Source organism: Meles meles, chromosome 13 (assembly GCF_922984935.1).
Source record: "Meles meles chromosome 13, mMelMel3.1 paternal haplotype, whole genome shotgun sequence".
Classification (NCBI taxonomy): Eukaryota; Metazoa; Chordata; class Mammalia; order Carnivora; family Mustelidae; genus Meles; species Meles meles.
The window spans coordinates 33,306,790-33,327,285 of record NC_060078.1 but is presented as its reverse complement, the minus strand read 5'-3'; the positions used below and the strand labels follow the sequence as shown (position 1 = coordinate 33,327,285).

The 20,496-nt window shown below is 38.6% G+C and overlaps 1 protein-coding gene and 1 non-coding gene across 2 annotated transcripts in view; both read right to left on the bottom strand.

The window, feature by feature from the left end:
- MCU (mitochondrial calcium uniporter) overlaps positions 1 to 20,496 on the bottom strand; it is a 205,045-nt gene that overhangs the window by 103,962 nt on the left and 80,587 nt on the right. The gene's annotated exons all lie outside the window — the stretch shown is intronic.
- On the bottom strand, positions 13,551 to 13,696 carry LOC123955812. Its single transcript, XR_006821372.1, has one exon. It is a non-coding gene; the product is annotated as a U4 spliceosomal RNA (small nuclear RNA).

Sequence of the window (20,496 nt, the reverse complement as noted above, 5' to 3'; positions counted from 1 at the left end):
ACAAAATCAGAGAGAAAGCTCAAAACAAGATGATTAGACTATAAAATGACACAAAGCTAGCATTATAAATTCTTATAAGCTCCTACGCTTACTTGACATGAAGCTAAAGCTAATGTGGTTCTAAACACATCAGAAAAGCTACAGACATTTGACAAAGGCTGTATTATAGCTAATATGCAAAAGTAATCACTCAAAATGCCCCCACTTGATTCTATTAGCTATTAACTGGTACTCATCCTCCCAATAACAAAACTTGATTACATAATATTATTTAAATCTAAAATATCTTACTACCTATTGTGCTAAGAATACTCTCTTAGGTACCTTAACCATTTCCAAAATTTCCAGCCATTCAATCCCATTTTTAGAACTCATCACCTCACCCAATTATCAATTTGTTCATTTGACAGTGGTAGGTTCTGATCCCTAGACTGTACCTGAGCACAGATGAACTCAGAAACAGTCAATGGGAGAACCCAAAGAAAAGAAGTTACAAACCTGTTCTCTAATTTTTACTCATCTAATACCTCAAACTCAACTCTTACAAGACTCAAAGAGTAGACACAGTAATCATTCTAGAGAGGTACAAATGAACCAGTTACAGGAGTCAAGGACCCTAAGCACAGTCTTATTTTTTTCACTTAGGGAAGATAACAAGACTTAGGAGAGTCAGGAAAATAGCCAAACTGACTCTAAGATATGACACCCCATCGTAGACTGTCATTAGAGGAAGGGATTCAGACATACCCAACCCCTACCTACTATCTTTAGACCCTACTTAGCAAATATGAGGTTTATTCCAACAAACCACCATGTCCATGGCAGTAGCTATTCAAAAAGGGGGATGCTGTAGACTAGCAAGCAAGCACATTATCATGAGCCTGTAACTAATGATGTGTTACTAGGTGACAAGGCAAAATATAAAATAATTTTTTAAATACATCTTCCTTACCCATCCCTTAGCAATGTGGGTGTGGTGTACAATTTCCACATAGAATGTACTAGCTGAACCTTACTCATTACTAGATTGTGTGTGCAACTATTTATACAGACTACTACCTGTGTTTCCCCTACAATCTTATCATTTCAGTATTATATTAGTCATTGAGTTTTTTTAACTAGCTCAAGTCATACACCCAAAGTCAATAACTACTTGTTTGGGTAATGGCTAGATACTTATTGAATGAAGGGGACAGAATTCCCTCCACAGACTGGAATACAGAATAGAATCCATATCATTTTCCTCAAGTAAAAGGTATCTACTCAGAGCCTATTATGTATAAAGCAACAACAAGGTTCTGTGAAGAAAATAAAGAGTAAGACAAGGTGTATGGGGGTGCCTGGGTGGCTCAGTGGGTTAAAGCCTCTGCCTTCAGCTCAGGTCATGATCTCAGGGTCCTGGGATGGAGCCCCACATCAAGCTCTCTGCTCAGCGGGGAGCCTGCTTCCTCCTCTCTCTCTGCCTGTCTCCCTGCCTACTTGTGATCTCTGTCAAATAAATAAATAAAATCTTTCTTTAAAAAACGAACATACACTGGTTTATAATAATCCTCAAGTGCCAAATGAGAGGTAAACCCAATGAAATTTAAATAACCAAAAGAAATTGAATTTTCAATGAGTCAAGATTATTGTGGCCAGGAGTGGCTACAGAAGGCTTCTTGGAGGTGGGCTCTCACCCGGGTCTAGCAGGATATGCTATTTTATAAGGTGCAAGGGGCAGCAGGTTTGTCTTTTAAATTATGTTTTGTTTAGCCTAATATTAAAATCATTTTATATTACATTATTAAGCTGATGAAAGTTTATCCCTTAAGCTTGAGATTAAAATATGGTCCTTAAGAAATCTCCCCCTCTATATAAGTTTTCTTTACTCTTTTGCTATTTGAAGTTCAAGATGACTTACGAGAGGTAGGAAAGCACAAATGTGGTGGTTTGCATAAGAACAAGTCCTGTAAGAAATACCTAAAGCTTCAAAAACACATATTCTACCAATGACGGCTTGTTTCCAGGAGGACTGAATTTAGTATGAGAACTGGGGAAACATTTATGTGTTTCAAAATAATCTAATCCCAACAAATCTGTGAGTTATTAACTATTATTCTAATGCTTCCAATGAGCAAACTGAGGTTCAAGGAGGATACAGAGCCAAGAATCAGCACAGCTAGGATTTGAAATCAGATGTTTCTGATTCTAAAAGCTCATTTCTTTCTACTATACATGACTCATTTTTACACGGCAAAAAACAGCAGTTGCTCACTCCACGCTGATGTGTTCAAATACAACACTGAGAACCTATATATTAAAAAACAAAAAACAACTAGTCAGAATTCGACAAACAGCTATTCAGAACTACATTAATTATCTGGGTGACATCTCTGAACAACAATCTCATGTCTTATGAAAAGATCTCTATGGCAGATCAGTCTGTTACGTATCATTTTATTCTTGAACTTTTACTGCATAGCATTAATACCTTATTTAATACAGTCTTCATTCACTTCACTTACTGTTCAATGGACAATTTTCATCTCCTCAAACTGGTAACACACACCTTGGAATCCATCTACTATTCTTTTTTAGAATTTGTGAAGTGCTCAATACATTCCATAATATATATACACAATAAATACCTGTGAACTAGGAGGTGCTAAGCTATAGAACTAACTCTGGATTGACAGAAGGGGCTACATACATATTATAATGCTTTTCTTACTAATTAAACCAAGGTGAAAACTGCTGCCCTTGTAAAGTCTTTCTACAGACAGTGGTCAGAGATAAAGAGAGCCCTTACTTACATAAAATGAGCCAAGAAGATAACTTTACAGAAACATTGAAAAATGGATAAAACTGCAGTTCTGGACTACACGCCAACGCACGAAAGCAGCTCATTTCAATCTGTCAGATAAACGCCTACTCAGCCAGGATGACCTCCCAGAATATATATTTGGCTATTTTATATCCTGTTCCCTTAATCTGCCACCAACCGTGACAATCACAGAATGTTTGGGGATGGAAGTGGCAGGAGGGGAGGTGAGGAGAGGCAGGGAGAGGAGGAAAAGAAAGTTGTGGCTTCAGTAAATACACCACCGCTAACCTTGCTGCAGAGACAGCAAGGTGATTAGAAATCGGCACCAGCACTGCCAGGTCTGTCTGGAGCAGCCGTCGCTACCATTTGCTTGGCTGACTGGTATATGGGGAAATTGGGGGGAGATTCTCCTGCTGGATCATGAAACTGTATCTGCATGCTAAATATCCAAGAAAGCCCTAGGTAAACGGAGAGCAATCCCTGGACTATGTGGAATCCCAACGTTGTTGACAACAGCAAGATTCTGCCTGAACAGCTCTATCAAGCAAGTAAAAGACATAAACACTATGACACACTTGATTCAGCTTTTAATACCATTGCCTAGGTGTTTTTTGCTCTCCACTCTAACAAATGCACGGTCATTTTAGAGCTGAAAATACCACAGCATTAGGAATTTCCCCAAATTTGCTGTGTAGGAGGAATTCCCCCACAGCATGCCCATAAAAAAGCAAAGCTGCTATGCAATATACTTCAGCCAGAGGCAGAGTGCACCTTGGCCCTCACAAACACACCCACGCCTACTTAGGGACAGGCTTTCCCCAGCATCATGCACTGAAAGGAGAAGGCTCCCTTGTCTCCCTGCACAGTGCCACATTAACATTTACAGAAGCTTCTGGGTGCACAGAGGACTCTTCTGACAGACAAGGACATCCAGAGATCTAATCCCCACTGACAGCTGCTTTGTAGGACTTTCTGTCCTTCTTGGATATGCCACTAAGCAGCAAGCATACTTAAATCTATTCTTTAACTTCTCCTACAACTAAATGTACACAGTCTTTGCATAGGTTTTCAAGAAGGAATAGAAGGAAAATGCTAACCCCTCAGCAGATCCAGGTAATGGGCTCTTCAACCTCACAGCATGACATGAAAGATTAAGCTAGGAGATACAGGAGCCAGTGGTACCCTATCTTCCTCTGGCTTCCTTTGGATCAAGCAGCAGGGTTAATTATGTGAACAGCCAAAAAGGTACAGTAATTGGATATTGACTTTTGGGTGCTGGTGAATTTCAATAATGCCTGTGGCACTAGACTTCATGATAAGCTTCTCCTTAACCTGTTTTTGAAACTAAAGAATCGAAGACAAAGTAAAAAAAAAATTTTTTTTTCTTTAGAAGGAAGGAATGAACGAACAAATGAAAGAAAGAAACAATACTACCTTAAAAAAATGTCTGGAGCTAATCATGGGGAAGATCCTTCCCACATGCATCTGATTTTAGAGATTTCTCACATTTTCATCTCCGCCTCACTCCACTTTTATTTTTCTTGTCATGATCTCTGCCCTCTCCCTTCCTTTAAGAAAGTAAACAGTATTTACTGTATGGAACACTTTGGATCCAACAGCTTCCCCCCAAAAAGCCTATCTTTCATCCTACAATGTTTAACTTGGCATATTTTTCCTCAAAAGGAAATTGGGCTAGAAATCCCAACACTGCCTCACTAAGCAAGCTCTTCTAAAGAAAGGGTTCACACAGTATATGCAACGCCTCTCAGATGCCAAAGACAGGCCCAAAGGAGTGGCATATGGCAATTCCTTGTCTGAGTCCAAATCACATCCCTTCAAGGAACTACTAGTTTATTTTTTACCATATCTTTGTCCTAAATGATATTCTAAAATAAACAGCATCACTACTTATTTTGGACATGAGGATGGGGGTGAAGGAATGGGAAGGAATTGAAGGTATCCTTCAAAATATCTGGCAGCTTTACCTACAGTGTTCCCAGATGATGTACCTATTCCAGGTAATAAAATCCAACTTCAAAACAATCTAAACATTGACATTCTCTAGCCAAGGTGGAGCACGTGCAATGCAATGGTTTCATTTAAACCACTCAGTGAAGTACTTAGGGTAGATATTGATTATGCTTTAAGTGCATTCAGCAAAACTTTCAAACCAACTGAGTTCCTTTTTTATGGCTGGGAACTCCTTTCACACTTTCCTGTAGAACTATAGACTGCAAATTGCTCTGGTTTGCCTTAGTGGAAGGAAGGTCCATTGAGAAACACCACCAGTCACAAGTATTTCTAAATTCCCTGGATTCATTTATTTTGTTTCCTTTAAAGTTTAAAGGCCAGTCCCTTGTACACTACTGCGGGATGTTGGCTCATGGTTACATAGTTACACTAGAGACACAACTACCTCTGTTATTCCCGGCCTTGCTAACTACCAGCCAAACACAAATAATGCAAGAGTCTTATGGGGTGCCTGGGTGGCTCAGTGGGTTAAAGCCTCTGCCTTCGGCTCGGGTCATGATCCCAGGGTTCTGGGATCGAGCCCCGCATCCGGCTCTCTGCTCAGCGGGAGCCTGCTTCCTCCTCTCTCTCTCTGCCTGCCTCTCTGCCTACTTGTGATCTCTCTCTGTCAAATAAATAAATAAAATCTTTAAAAAAAAAAAAGAGTCTTATAAGAACTTACAAACTAGTAAAGGAAACTAGACACACATCCTTGTAAATTTAAATAAGAAAACAAGTTAGGGATGCCTGGGTCAGTTAAGTGTCTGCCTTTGACTCTGGTTATGATCCCAGGGTCCTGGGATCCAGTTCCACACTGGGCTCCTTGCTCAGCAAAGAGCCTGCTTCTCCCTCTGCCTGTTCCCCCTGCTTGTGCACTCTCTCTTGAGAGAGAGATAAATAAATAGAATATTTTTTTACAAACACACAACAAAGTTAAAACGAGTTCCTCAGAAGAAGTAGAAATTCAGTTGGACTTTAAAAAAAATGGGCAGAATTTAGATAAATGAAAAAGTACAAGAGAGCATTTGTAAGAGTATGAATTTAGGAATACATATGGTGTAAAGGTGAGAATGCACCAGGCACGCTACAAGTGGAAATGGACCAGCTCGAGTACTGCTACACCTCTAAACCACTTCACAAAGGAAATTTCAGGCAGATTGAAAAAGGATATAGCATTCGTTTTTTTTTTTTTTTTTAAGATTTTATTTATTTATTTGGCAGAGAGAGAGAGAGCACAGACAAGCAGAGTGACAGCAGAGGCAGAGGGAGAAGGAGGCTCCCTGCCAAGCAAGGAGGCCGATGTGGGACTCGATCCGAGGATGCCGGGATCATGACCTGAGCTGAAGGCAGCCGACCAACCAACTGAGCCACCCAGGCGTCCCGATATAGCATTCTTTTACACTGTCAATTCTGAGGTTCTTCCCAACCAAATGTGTGGTTAGAGTAAGACTGTGGAATCACCAATGGTGAAGGAAGGTTCCAGAAAGAAATGAGAAGAATCATGCCTGTAGAGAGAAGTCTACAATCCTGGCAGCACTTACTGGTTTCCTTTATAGAAGTCACCAAAATATTTGATGTGAGTGAAAAGGAGTTCCCCCTTTTTTTAGCCTAAGCATGACTACAAATCACAATGTCCTCATTGTTAAACTGACCATTTGGATCATCTACAGATCTTGTCACTAAAATAGTGATCCGGGATCATCAACCCTTTGGCTGGCCACAAAGACCTTAAATATGTAACAGCAACAAAGGGAAGAGGAGGGGAAAAAAAGAGAGAACTGACTGAAAGTAGGTATCCCTTTTTCTGAAGTATGTCTGAGAACTAAGCAACTTGGCACTCTCACTCTTCACCCAGTCAGTTAGCTCAGGTTAAGCTTCCACACTTAAGGCTCAACTGATTCTCAGGAGAACAAAACATTTGCTTATGTACAACCACACAACCATCTGTTTCTGAAAACAGGCACAAATACCTAACCCCCCAAAGCCTTGTTTTAACCACAGTAGAATGAATAATGTCTCACTCACAGTATACTTTACGTATATTTTGCCTTTGGGAATCCTTACCACCTATAACCTAGCTAGCCTTCAGTTGAATGTAACCCCACGATTCATTTAAAACTAATAAATCTAAGAAACTGAGGCAGCTATATGAGAAAGCAAAGTGTCACAGACAAAGTAAGTCACGGGGGAAAATTCTTGCAGTCCATGCTAAGGATATAAGAAGTCCCTATAGGCTCCAAGTAACCTCAGCCTCAACAATTTCTTATTTCCAAAATTCTTGCCTGACAAATTCAATTCATCTTCCTGATTACAAATAACAAAATACCAAATTCTACTTCAAATCTTATCATTCCCTCCATGGATACCATCCCCCTTAATCTCACTCAAATGTTCAATCCTTATACTAAAATGGCAAAAATATCCAGAAATGGATGAATAAATTATTCATTGAATTATTGTCTCTATATGTCAGTCAGATCAATTAAATGGGCATTACAATGTCACCAAATCAACACAAATACATGTTAAATTACATTTGTAGAATTTTTTGTTTTTTTTTTTTACGTAATCTCTATGCCCACCATGGGGACTGAACTCATGACCCCAAGATCGAGAGTTGCATGTTCTGCGAATTGAACCAGCCGGGCACCCTCATAATGTTAATTTTTAAGAGCTTTTCCTGTCTAAAACTGCATCTGATTTTCACAATAAGCCTGTGAGTGTGAAGAAAGTATTAACAGGAGAAAACGAGAAAGCAGGTGACATGGTAAAACTCAGGTATCACTATTTCAGGAGTTTTGTTTGTTTTTGCTAGACCTTTCCAGATGATAGGAGGGTTGGAAGGGGAAGGAGTGAAGCTCGTTGTGGCTTTCCATCTAAGTCAAACAGGCATCATGCTCCTGTTATCATAAGAGACTGTGGTAAATTTGTTTTAACGAGTGGAGACAAATGCATCTTTCCTACGCTCTTTCCAATTCATACAAAATACTCACACACACACACACACACACACACACGCAAGTATCTGCCAAACAATATCTTAGAAAATTGCTTTTAAACCCCAGCGGACTTTGTTTTCCATTTCCTCCTTCTACAGTGTTTTTTTTTTTTTAATAATTTTGAGATACAATTCACATACCATAAAATTCACCTTTCACAATTCAGTGGTCTATTCACAAAGTTCTACACCTATCATCACTGTCTAATTCTAGAAATATTTGTCATTCCAAAAAGAAACTTCATGCCCATTAATATTCTCTCCCCGCTCCCTTCACCCAGCCCCTGGCAACAACTGACCTACTTTCTGTCCCTATGGATTGCCTATTCTGGACATTTCATAAAAACAGAATCAAACAATATGCAGCCTTTTGTGACTAGCTTCTTTCAATTAACATATATGCAAAGTTCATCCATGTTACAGCATATATCAGTACTTTATTCCTTATCACTTTCTGTTTATCCATTCATCAGCTGATAAACATGTGAGTTATTTCCACTTTTGGGCTATTATGAATAATGCTGCTATAAACACTGTACAGGTTTTGGGGAGGATATATGCTTTCATTTCTCTCTGGTATACACCTAGAAGTGAAATTGCTGGGTCATATGAGAAATCCATGTCAAACACGTTCAGACACTGCCACGCTGTTTTCCAAAGTGGCTGTACATTTCACATTCCCACCAGAAATATATGAAGATCCCAATTTCTCCACATCCTCACCAAAACTTGTTATTTTCTATTACTGTTGTTGTTGCCATAGCAGGGGATAAGAAACGGTATCTCTTTGTGGTTTTAATTTGCATTTCCTAAGAAATGGTGAAGTTGAACACCTTCTCACGAGTTTATTGGCTACTCATACATCTCCTCTGCCGAAATGTCTATTCAAATTCTTTGTCCATTTTTTTAAATAAAGATTTTATTTATGTATGTGACAGAGAGAGTGAGATAACACATACATGGAGAGCAGAGGGACAGGAAAAAGCAGAAGGAGAGGGAGATGCAAGCTCCCTACGGAGCAGGGAGTCCAATGTAGGGTTGATCCTAGCCTGGATTGTGACCTGAGCTGATGGCAGATGCTTAATGACTAAGCCACCTAGGTACCCTCCTTTGCCCATTTTTAAATGAGGTTTGGTTTTTTATTACTGAGTTGTTAAAGTTTGCTTTTAACATATTTGAGGCAAGTCCTTTATCAAAGATATGATTTGCAAATACTTTCATTCTGTGGGTTATTTTCTCACTTGCCTATTGATATCATTTTGCAGCAAAGAAATCTTAAATTTTGATGAAGTCCAATTACATATTTTTTTGTCACTTGTGCATCTGGTATCGTATCTAAAAGATAATTTGCCTAATCCAAGACCATGAAGACTTACATCCATGTTTTCTTCTAAGTTTTATTGCTTTAGCTCTTAAATTTAGGTCCTTCATTCATTTTGAGTTAATTTGTTTCCTATGTTGTGAGGTAAGGATCCAACTTCATTCTTTTGCCATGTATATTCTAGCATCATTTGTTGGACAGATTCTTCTTTCTCCTATTGAACTGTCTTGGCATCCTTATCAAAACTCTGTTAACTGTAAATATAAGCATTTATTTCTGGATTCTCAACTCAATTAAATTGTCTATCCTTATGCCAGTTCACACTATTTCTCTTACTATTGCTTTGTAGTAAGTTTTGAAATCAGTAAACATGAGTCCTCCAACTTTGCTTCCTTTTTCAAGATTATTTCAATTATTCTGGGTTACTTGAATTCCCATATGAATTTTAGGGTCAGCCTGTCAATTTATATAGGGAAAAAAAGCAGCAGAGATCTTGATAGAGATTATGATGAAGCTATAGATCAATTTACAACTATTGCCACCTTAACAATGTCTTCTGACCCATGAACATGGGATGTTTTTCCATTTGTTTAGGCTTACTTTCTTTCAATAAGTTCTCAGTGTATAAATCTTACACCTCTTAGGGTCTTTTTTTTCTTTTAAGATTTTATTTTTATTTATTTGAGAGAGCGAGAGAGCACACGCATGAGTGGGGTGGAAGGGCAGAAGGACAGGGAGAAGCAGACTCCTTGTCAAGCAAGAAGCCCAATGCGGGACTCGATCCCAGGACTCCAGGATCATGACCCGAGCTGAAATCAGACACTAAACTGACTGAGCCACTTAAGCCACCCTGCTTACACCTCTTTTATTAATTCCATAGTTACTTACATTACAAAGATACATCTGAAACAGATGTTCCATTGATGACTAGGTATGTTAATGGTCCTCACTATATCTGATGAGTATTCACATACAAATTTATCCTTTTAATTTTTATTTTTCATCTATTATACATCCATATTAATTTGGAACTTTAACCTGTAAACTGATTACAAAAATAGCAACCCATGACAGCTACTCCTACCCCTAACTTCCACTCCTCACCCCCAACACAGTCACCTCACTTCTTTTCCAACTCCCTCAGGTAACCACTCTGAACTGATCTTTTTGATATGTTCTCTCATATCCCTAAACAACACAATCATAGTACCACTCCTTGAAACAAATACCAATAATTTAGTAAGTGTTGAAATCACTAATGAAAACTTTCAAAGCCTCTGAACCTTACCTGGAAGAATGGCCACCTCTGAATTATTACTTACATGTATTTTATTACAGTTGGTACAGAAATCCACAATGTGATGGCAAATATACATATGGGAATGGTCTACTCTTACAGCTTTGGAATAGCCGAGGATTATCCAAAGATGAGATACACCCTTCCCAAATGACACTGGCTCCAGCTTTTACTCTGAGACACTCTCAGGATACTTCCATCATAGAAGCTCACATGAAACAAATGGGCTCAGCTTCAACTGGTATACTAGCCCTTTCTTGGGACTCACCTGATTCAAATGATAAGCATGGCAAACCTATTGATGACTTGATTACCAACTACTCTGGTAAATAAATATAAATATACATAAAATATATAAATCAGAAGCAGTAAAGATGGTTGAAATGTTCTTTTTTGACAATACAGAAATTAGTGATTTACATGCCTAAATTTCTTAGGTGCCAAACGTCTTTAAACGTTAACCATGTGAATTTAAGTATTTATCAAATAGTTAAAGAATAAACAAAAAAGAAAAAGAAAGAAAGAAAGAAATCTATTTTAACTAGTGAATAAATGAAACCTTAATAAATATCACTTTTGGAAGTTTCTGAATACCTGTACTATACACTGACCTGTCACCATGCACTGGCAATTCCATGATGAAACAGTATTCTTTCTAAAAAAGTAAACTTAAGGGTTCATGGAACAAGGAAAATCTAAAGACATTTTCCCTCAGGACTTGGTCTTCTGCCACCAAAGGAAATCAAACATCTAGTCAACTCTAAGTTCTAACAGACATCCAAGTAGAGAGTAGATGGGAGATTCAAGGATTCCATTATAACATGTGCCCAACTGTTATTTCTTTTAAGGCATCTTGTCTAATACCTCTGGCAAGTAAGTGTCAGGAAGTAAATCCTGGTCTAGATAATGATTACACAAAATGTGCCTGCCATGAAGAACTGGGAGTACAAGAAACCCAAAAGATTTTCTTTTCATAAACTAGTTTAAAAGTATGAATGAAATCACAGTACTACTCAAGTAAAACAATACTTGTTTCACTAGAACACCATGTTGAGAGTCAAGAGACGATTCTTCCCCCACGCCACTCACCAAAATAGGAAATCAAAGAGAAGTGTATTTCTCCAACAAACTTGCTTTATCCCTTGTATTCATTCTCTCAGAAAATGGCACTATCATTTAGTTGTCAAAATTATAAACTTGGCCATCGTTCTTAACTCCTTCCTCCCACCTTCCTTCCTTCATTCAGTTACCAAAGACTGTGGATTCTATCTCTCAAATAGCTGTTAAATCCATCTGTTTCTGTATCTCCAAGTTTGGACTGCACCAATTCTATTCTCCCTGCCTACTATCTATTCTCCACAACATAACCAAAATTATCTTTCTAAAATGCTCGTCTTTTCATGTCACTCCCTTGCTTAAAATCCATTTCTTTAGCTTTAAGAGTTTTAAAATTCCAAATATTTAGGAGAAGAACAAAAGCAGTTACAGACTTTCAAGAGTCAGGTATCATGAATATACTTGGGAAAGGGCCAAAAGAAAAGATATGGATTAGTAAAATATCGGGAGGAGGGAGAAGAGCATCAGTGGGGGCCAGGCTGTGATTAAAGCCAATGCTAAAATTAAAGATGGCATAAAAGGGTGCCTGGGTGGCTCAGTTGGTTGAGCGACTGCCTTTGGCTCAGGTTATGATCCCAGACTTCCAGGATGGAGTCCCACATCGGGCTCCCAGCTCCTTGGGGAGTCTGCTTCTCCCTCTGACCTTCTCCTCTCTCATGCTCTCGCTCACTCATTCTCTCTCAAATAAATAAATAAAATCTTCAAAAAAATTTTTAAAAAAAGATGGCATAAAAACCATTTTTTTAAAGTGAGTAAATTGCCTTTGGCATATTAAATCACAATATTGCTTCAAACAAGCATTTATGTTAGATTTTTCAATTTAAAAACTGTTTACTAGAACTCCAACTATATGGAAGGCTTTGGAATTTCCACTTATATCCAAGAAGCCACCAGTCCAAAGACTTGCTACAATTCTACTTCCCCAATAACCTACTCTCAAGACAACACCTTCTCCATCTTCACTGAAAAAGTTACAAAGTATTTATGTATAGAATAATGTGTCTGAGATTTTTTTCTTTGCTTGATTGTTTGTTTTTAAGAGAGGGAGAGATGGGAGGAGGGGCAAAAAGGGAGGGATAGAGAGACTCTTAAGCAGGCTCCATGCCCAGCCCCAAGCCCAATGCAGGGCCCAATCTCATCACCCTGAGATCATGACCTGGGCAGAAATCAAGAGTCGAACACTTAACCAGGTAACCACCCAGGCATCCCTGTCTGAGATTTGCTTTAAAATCATTCTGGGAAGAGAGCTAGTTGGGGGAGAGGAAAGATAAAACAAGTTTGGCAAAATTTTCATATGCAGAAGGTGGCTGGTGGATATGTCAGAGGTCATGGGTTAATTATACTACGGTCTTTATTTTGCATATTTTTGAAAAATTTCTGTAGTAAGTAAAACAAACCTAAAACAAAAGCCAACCAAAAAATTATAAGAAAAATGATTCAATGGGTGCCTGGGTGGCTCAGTGGGTTAAAGCCTCTGCCTTTGGCTCAGGTCATGATCCCAGGGTCCTGGGATCGAGCCCCACATCAGGCTCCCTGCTCAGCAGTGAGCCTGCTTCCCCACCCCCCCACCCCCATCCCCGCCTCTCTCTCTGCCTACTTGTGATCTCTCTCTGTCAAATAAAAAAATAAAATCTTAAAAAAAAAGGAAAGAAAAAGAAAAATGATTCAATGCTGAAAACGTAATGTTTTCTCATTCAGTAAAGTTTCATATAGGACAGGTAGGTAGACTTTCTTATTTCAGGCATCACTTTGATTCGATTCTGAACCACAATCAGAAAGTTATTCTTTCAAATTCAATTGTGGAACAGAAAAACTTATACCAGAGTATAAGAGAAATGTAAGACAAGTCAAAGTTTATTTTTTGATAACAGCTTCTCCAACTAACATATAGAAACCATATTTACTTTAAGAAAACTTTAGTACCATACTTCCATTCTTTGTTCCTAGACCCATTATTTAAAAGAAAAAAAGAAAAAAAAGGTTTCTTACAGTTAGTACCTATTTCACAAATAATTGATTTTAAACAGTCCTGATCTATATTAGAGGATAGACTATAGGGCATTTCATACTTCCAATAATAAAGTTTTCAATTAGCAATAATCGCGCCTCGGATAAACCTCATTGGCTACGATACTGCCACTGCGCAAAGCTCCAATAATAAAGTTTTTATGAATATGATCATGCTATTCCCTTTATCTCTAAAACTAATCTTGGCTTGGCTATACTGCCCTACAGCAGGGTTTCTTAACTTTGGCACCACTGACATTTTGGACTGGATAATTCTTTTTTGTGGGGTGCTGTCTAGTATGTTTAGAAATATCCCTGGCCTTGGGGCACCTGGGTGGCTCAGATGGTTAAACCCTCTGCCTTCGGCTCAGATCATGGTCTCAGGGTCCTGGGATTGAGCCCCGCGTTGGGCTCTCTGCTCAGCACGGAGCCTGCTTCCCTTCCTCTCTCTCTGTCTGCCTCTATGCCTGCTTGTGATCTCTGCCTGTCAAATAAATAAATAAATAATCTTAAAAAAAAAAATCCCTGGCCTCAAGGGGCCTGGGTGGCTCATTTGGTTAAGCGTCTGACTCTTGATTTCAGCTCAGGTCATGATCTCAGGATCATGAGACTGAGTCCCACATAAGGCTCCCTCCCTGCTTAGAGGGGAGTCTGCTTGAGATTCTTTCCCTCTGCACCTCCCCCCTCCCGGGCTTGCATGCTCTAAAAATAGGCAATAATAAATAAATCTATAAGAAAAAGAAATATCCCTGGCCTCTAGTCACTGATATCAGTAGAACTGCCGCCCCATCCCCTCCCCTTAGCTGCCGACAACCAAAATGCTCCAAACATTGCCAAATATCTCTGGCGGGCAGGGGCACAAAATTACCTCCTATTGAGAAGCACTGCCCTGCAGCAATTAGTACAATTTCTTAGGTGCTTGTTTAAAAATAATTTTATTCAGCTTCATAAATACATTTCCCTAATCTAAAATAGTGAGACACCCTGGAATGTGTGTATATATTGCTATCATTTCTAATGGGCACAGCTTCCTAGTCACAGAATCATAGAAGCATCTTAAATTATCTACTTTGGTGCTCTCAATGGGAACCGTAGTCCAGATCTGTGGCTATGTATTCAAGAGTTTAGAAGTTCCCTATAAGGAATTTCAAATTTTATGCCTTATCTTTGAAAACTAGAAAAACTAGTACCAATTCAATCTCCCAATCTCATACTTCATAAGTCTTTTTGAAATTTAAGAAGTTGCTGAAATACTGCATTTTTTATGTAATCGTGAAACATGAGAAAATTTTTCCAACGTTATGGTATTACATTACCTACAGTACATTCATATCATGGAACACTTGAGTAAAGATAGTGACTAGTAAATGATATTGTATATGAGATTTGGTGTTAAATGTGTTATACGACCTCATCTACTCTTCACAACAATCCTGTAACTTATCTCCATTGTACAAATGATGCTTATTCACCAGGTCGTGTAAGTGTTAAGCTGAAAAGTCCAGAATCAAAGTCTGATTCCAGATTCTAAGCTGAAGCTAATGAAAAACTGCTACATATTAAAATTCTAAGTGAATGAAAAGACATTCAATGTAATGCTATGTAATAATAAAGTCTTGAAACATTTACAGGAAAAGCCAGAAAAGTTCTATACCAAAGTGTTAACAGTGAAAACATCATTGGGTCTTATTTTCACATATCTGTATTTTCTAATTAATTTATTTGCAGTGAATAAATATAGCTTGCTGAACAAAAGAATCTTTTATTGATACAAGTCAAACAAGTCAACAGACTTATGCTATGCAATGCAGTCATCCACGGCAATCTTAGCAAAAAGACCCCCAATGCTCTAGTTACAAATTATGACTTGGGCTCCCAAGTGTTTAAAAATAAGAAATCTTGGGCACCTAGGTGGCCCAGTTGTTAAGGATCTGCCTTTGGCTCAGGTCATGATCCCAGGGTCCTGGGATCGAGCCCCACATTGGGCTCCTTGCTCAGCAGGAAGCCTGCTCATCCCTCTCCCATTCCCCAGGCTTGTGTTCCCTCTCTCACTGTGTGGATCTCTCTCTCTGTCAAATAAATAAAATCTCAAAAAAAAAAAAAAATTAAATTTAAAGTAAGAAATTTTCCTTTTTCTATTTCTTACACTAAGTAGTCTCACCCAAAGAGGATTTACCTACAAATAAGGGAAACGAAGAAAAGTGTACCATTTTATAAACTGATGTTTTCATGTACCAATGTTGAACATCTTTGATGCGATGTTTACTTAATACATTGCAGTTTTCATAAAGCTTACCCATGACACAATTTGAGAATTAAGTAAGAAACTTAACAAGTGCATTAAACATTAATCAGTTTAAAAAAGAAATACTGTATTTGTGAAACTTAATGGTTAATCACTTAAAGGACACATTCCTTTCACTATGTTTTTAAAATCCATTTACCTCTGAAAGAAGCCTGTATCTGCTCAAAACATATGTCTTAGATGAGCCTGTAGTGACACAAATTATTAGCTCTTACTAATTTTATTTTAGTTCTTGGTTTTGAAGCAATAATATAAGCAATCACATTGGTAACAGCCAATGAAAAGGAAAGCACTGATTTGGTAAAGTAGAATAGCTATGGAATTATTTGCATGAAATTTATAATTAAAACTTTTTGCTCCAATCTACTTCTCATTTCACTATCAGAAACATAAGAAAAGTGACATTAGAAACCCTAGTGGTAATAGCTAAGATATAAAACTATGAAATTGCTTAATACTAAAAAATAAAAGCCAATTTTTTCCTTAAGCAAAAATCAAAGTACTCTGAAATTACAAATATTTCAGTATCACTAGAGTGCCTTCACCACATGGTTACAGTAAGTCAGGTCTCCCTTGCTTTATTAGTTTCCTATTGTCTTTGTAATAAATTTCACAAATTCAATGGTTTAAAACAACACATATTTATTCTCATGAAACTCTGGCGGTCAGAAATTCAAAATGAGTCTCACTGGGCTAAATAAAGTCAAGCAAGGGTCTAGAGGCTCTGAGAGGAGAATCCCTTTCCTTACCTTTTTTAGCTTCTAGAGGTCTCCTGCTTTCCTCAGCTCATGACCTCTTCCTCACATCACTCCAACCTCATGCTTTGGACATCTTATCTCCTACTACTAAACTTTCATATCCTGTCTCCCTATAAGGACCCTTGTAATTATATTAGACTCAACTAGATCATGCAAAATAATCACCCATCTCATGATCCTTAATCACAATATCCAAAGAAAGAAAATAATCCATTTGGAAAGTACTACATATTTCCTACACTTGGTTAGTACATATCTCTGGAAAAACAATTGGCCAAAGAGTTCAAGACTAGAAAAGATTTGTGACTCAACAGGGAGGTGTGCAACTACATTACTCTCAAGTCTCTGGAAGTAATGAAACTATTTCATCTTCTGCTAGTTCATACCTATAGGCATTCTCTATTTGATGAAAAGTAAGGGCAATAAAAGGCAACCTTATAAGCCAACCTTGTTACGAGCTAATCACAGACATTCTGGATCCAAAAAGTACTTTGCTGCATTCCACATCCAATAAGGCCCAAGGACAAACAGCTCTGTATTTTCAGCTATATAGATATAATGGGAAATAGTGAATAATATATACTCTCAGTATTTGCTATACATTCTGCTCCAGCTTATGACATATGTAACATATAAAAACTCAATTAAAAATATTCATCAAGGGATTGGGAGGGACAAACCATAAATGACTCTTAATCTCACAAAACAAACTGGGGGTTGCTGGGGGGAGGTGGGGTTGGGAGAGGGGGAGGGGGTTATGGACATTGGGGAGGGTATGTGCTATCGTGAGTGCTGTGAAGTGTGTAAACCTGGTGATTCACAGACCTGTACCCCTGGGGATAAAAATACATTATATGTTTATAAAAAAAAAAGAAAAAGAAAGGATGAATACCCAACTTTGGTAGCAACATGGACGGGACTGGAAGTGATTATGCTGAGTGAAGTAATTCAAGCAGAGAGAGTCAAGTATCATTTGGTTTCACTTATTTGTGGAGCATAACAAATGGCATGGAGGACATTGGGAGATGGAGAGGAGAAGAAGTTGAGGGAAATAGGAAGCGGGGGCGAACCATGGGAGACTATGGACTCTGAAAAACCTGAGGGTTTTGAAGGGACGGGGGTGGGAGGTTGGGGGAACCAGGTGGTGGGTAATAGGGAGGGCACGTATTGCATGGAGCACTGGGTGTTGTGCAAAAACAATGAATACTGTTATGCTGAAAAAAAAATAAATAAATTTAAAAAGAAAAAAATTCATCAAGATCAAAAGCTTTTGCACAGCAAAGGAAACAGTTAACAAAACCAAAAGACAACTGACAGAATGGGAGAAGATATTTGTAAACGACATACCTGATAAAGGGCTAGTATCCAAAATCTATAAGGAACTTAGCAAACTCAACACCCAAAGAACAAACAATCCAATCAAGAAATGGGCAGAGGACATGAACTGACATTTCTGCAAAGAAGACATCCAGATGGCCAACAGACACATGAAAAAGTGCTCCACATCACTCGGCATCAGGGAAATACAAATCAAAACCATAGTCATATGTCTAAATGTCATAATTAGTCAGAATGGCTAAAATTAACAAGTCAGGAAATGACAGATGTGGCAAGGATGCAGAGAAAGGGGAACCCTCCTCCACTGTTGGTGGGAATGCAAGCTGGTGCAACCACTCTGGAAAACAGCATGGAGGTTCCTCAAAATGTTGAAAATAGAACTACCCTATGACCCAGCAATTGCACTACTGGGTATTTACCCTAAAGATACAAACGCAGTGATCCGAAGGGGCACGTGTACCCGAATGTTTATAGCAGCAATGTCTACAATAGCCAAACTATGGAAAGAACCTAGATGTCCATCAACAGATGAATGGATAAAGAAGATGTGGTACATATACACAATGGAATACTATGCAGCCATCAAAAAAAATGAAATCTTGCCATTTGCGACGACGTGGATGGAACTAGAGGGTATCATGCTTAGTGAAATAAGTCAATCGGAGAAAGACAACTATCATATGATCTCCCTGATATGAGGACGTGGAGATGCAACATGGGGGGTTAGGGGGATATGAGAAGAATAAATGAAACAAGATGGGACTGGGAGGGAGAAAAACCATAAATGACTCTTAATCTCACAAAACAAACTGGGGGTTGCTGGGGGGAGGTGGGGTTGGGAGAGGGGGAGGGGGTTATGGACACTGGGGAGGGTATGTGCTATTGTGAGTGCTGTGAAGTGTGTAAACCTGGTGATTCACAGACCTGTACCCCTGGGGATAAAAATACATTATATGTTTATAAAAAAAAAAAGAAAAAGAAAGGATGAATACCCAACTTTGGTAGCAACATGGACGGGACTGGAAGTGATTATGCTGAGTGAAATAAGTCAAGTAGAGACAGTCAAGTATCATATGGTTTCACTTATTTGTGGAGCATAACAAATGGCATGGAGGACATTGGGAGATGGAGAGAAGAAGTTGAGGGAAATTGGAAGGGGAGGCGAACCATAAGAGACTATGGACTCTGAAAAACAACCTAAGGGTCTTGAAGGGGCAGGAGTGGGAGGTTGGGGGAACCAGCTGGTGGGTAATAGGGAGGGCACGTATTGCATGGAGCACTGGGTGTTGTGCAAAAACAATGAATACTGTTACGCTGAAAAAAAGAAATAAATAAATTTAAAAAAAATATTACTGAGATTTTCTCATCTTACACTATCCTTTTGTGTGGGCATTCAATAAATAATATAATAGAGTGTCATTATATGGCTTATAATGGGTTATCTAACTTTGTAAATAAATGGTAAGAAACTTTAGATACTATCAATCCATCTTCCCTCAGGCTAGCCACAGCTGTAGTACTAAGACAAGGCTTAAACTGAATTTGAATCCTTTTACTTGCCCTGTGGCAACTTTCTGCTAGCCAAAGAAAGTGACATGGTAATTAAGTAAGACTTCTTTAATCCCAGAATTTTTTTTTTTTTTTAAAGATTTTATTTGTTTATTTGACAGAGAGAGATCACAAGTAGGCAGAGAGGCAGGCAGAGAGAGAGAGAGAGGGAAGCAGGCTCCCTGCCGAGCAGAGAGCCCGACGCGGGACTCGATCCCAGGAACCTGAGATCATGACCTGAGCCGAAGGCAGCAGCTCAACCCACTGAGCCACCCAGGCGCCCCTAATCCCAGAATTTTAAAAGGCACTTAGCTTAGTTCACATAAGCAAAATATCCTACATTAGACAGAAAATACTTTGTTCTTACCAACCCTTTAGGTCAGATAAACAAAAAATTCTCATACTACAAAATATGGACAAATGCTGGTTGACAATATAACAAATACCCTCTAAAATGCATAACTGTGCACAAAGAAAAAAATCCCCACAGGCCTAAAAATGAATTGAGAAGGGAAAACCAAAGCCCCAGAGGAAGTTGCTTGATCTGGGTAATCTACAGGCTTGGGTTTTAGAACTCCCCAGGGTGGGCTACATCAAAATTAAAAACTTCTGTGCATCAAAGCACACAACCAAAAGAGTAAAAAGGCATCCTAAGGAACTGAAGAAAATATTTGCAAATCTATATCTGGTAAAAAGTTAAATAAAGAACTCGTGTAACCCAGTAACAACAACAACAGAAAATCCAAACAACTCAATTAAATAATGGACAAAGGACTTAAGTAGACATTTCTTATACAAATAGCCAACAAATGGCCAACGAGCAGGTGAAAAGATGATGAACATCGCTAATCACTAAGGAACTACAAATCAAAGTCACATGAGATAGCACCTCATACCCATTAGGATGACTACTATTAAAAATAATAAGTGTTGGGGCACCAGGGTGGCACAGTTGGTTATGCATCTCCTCTTGATTTCAGCTCAAGTCATGATCT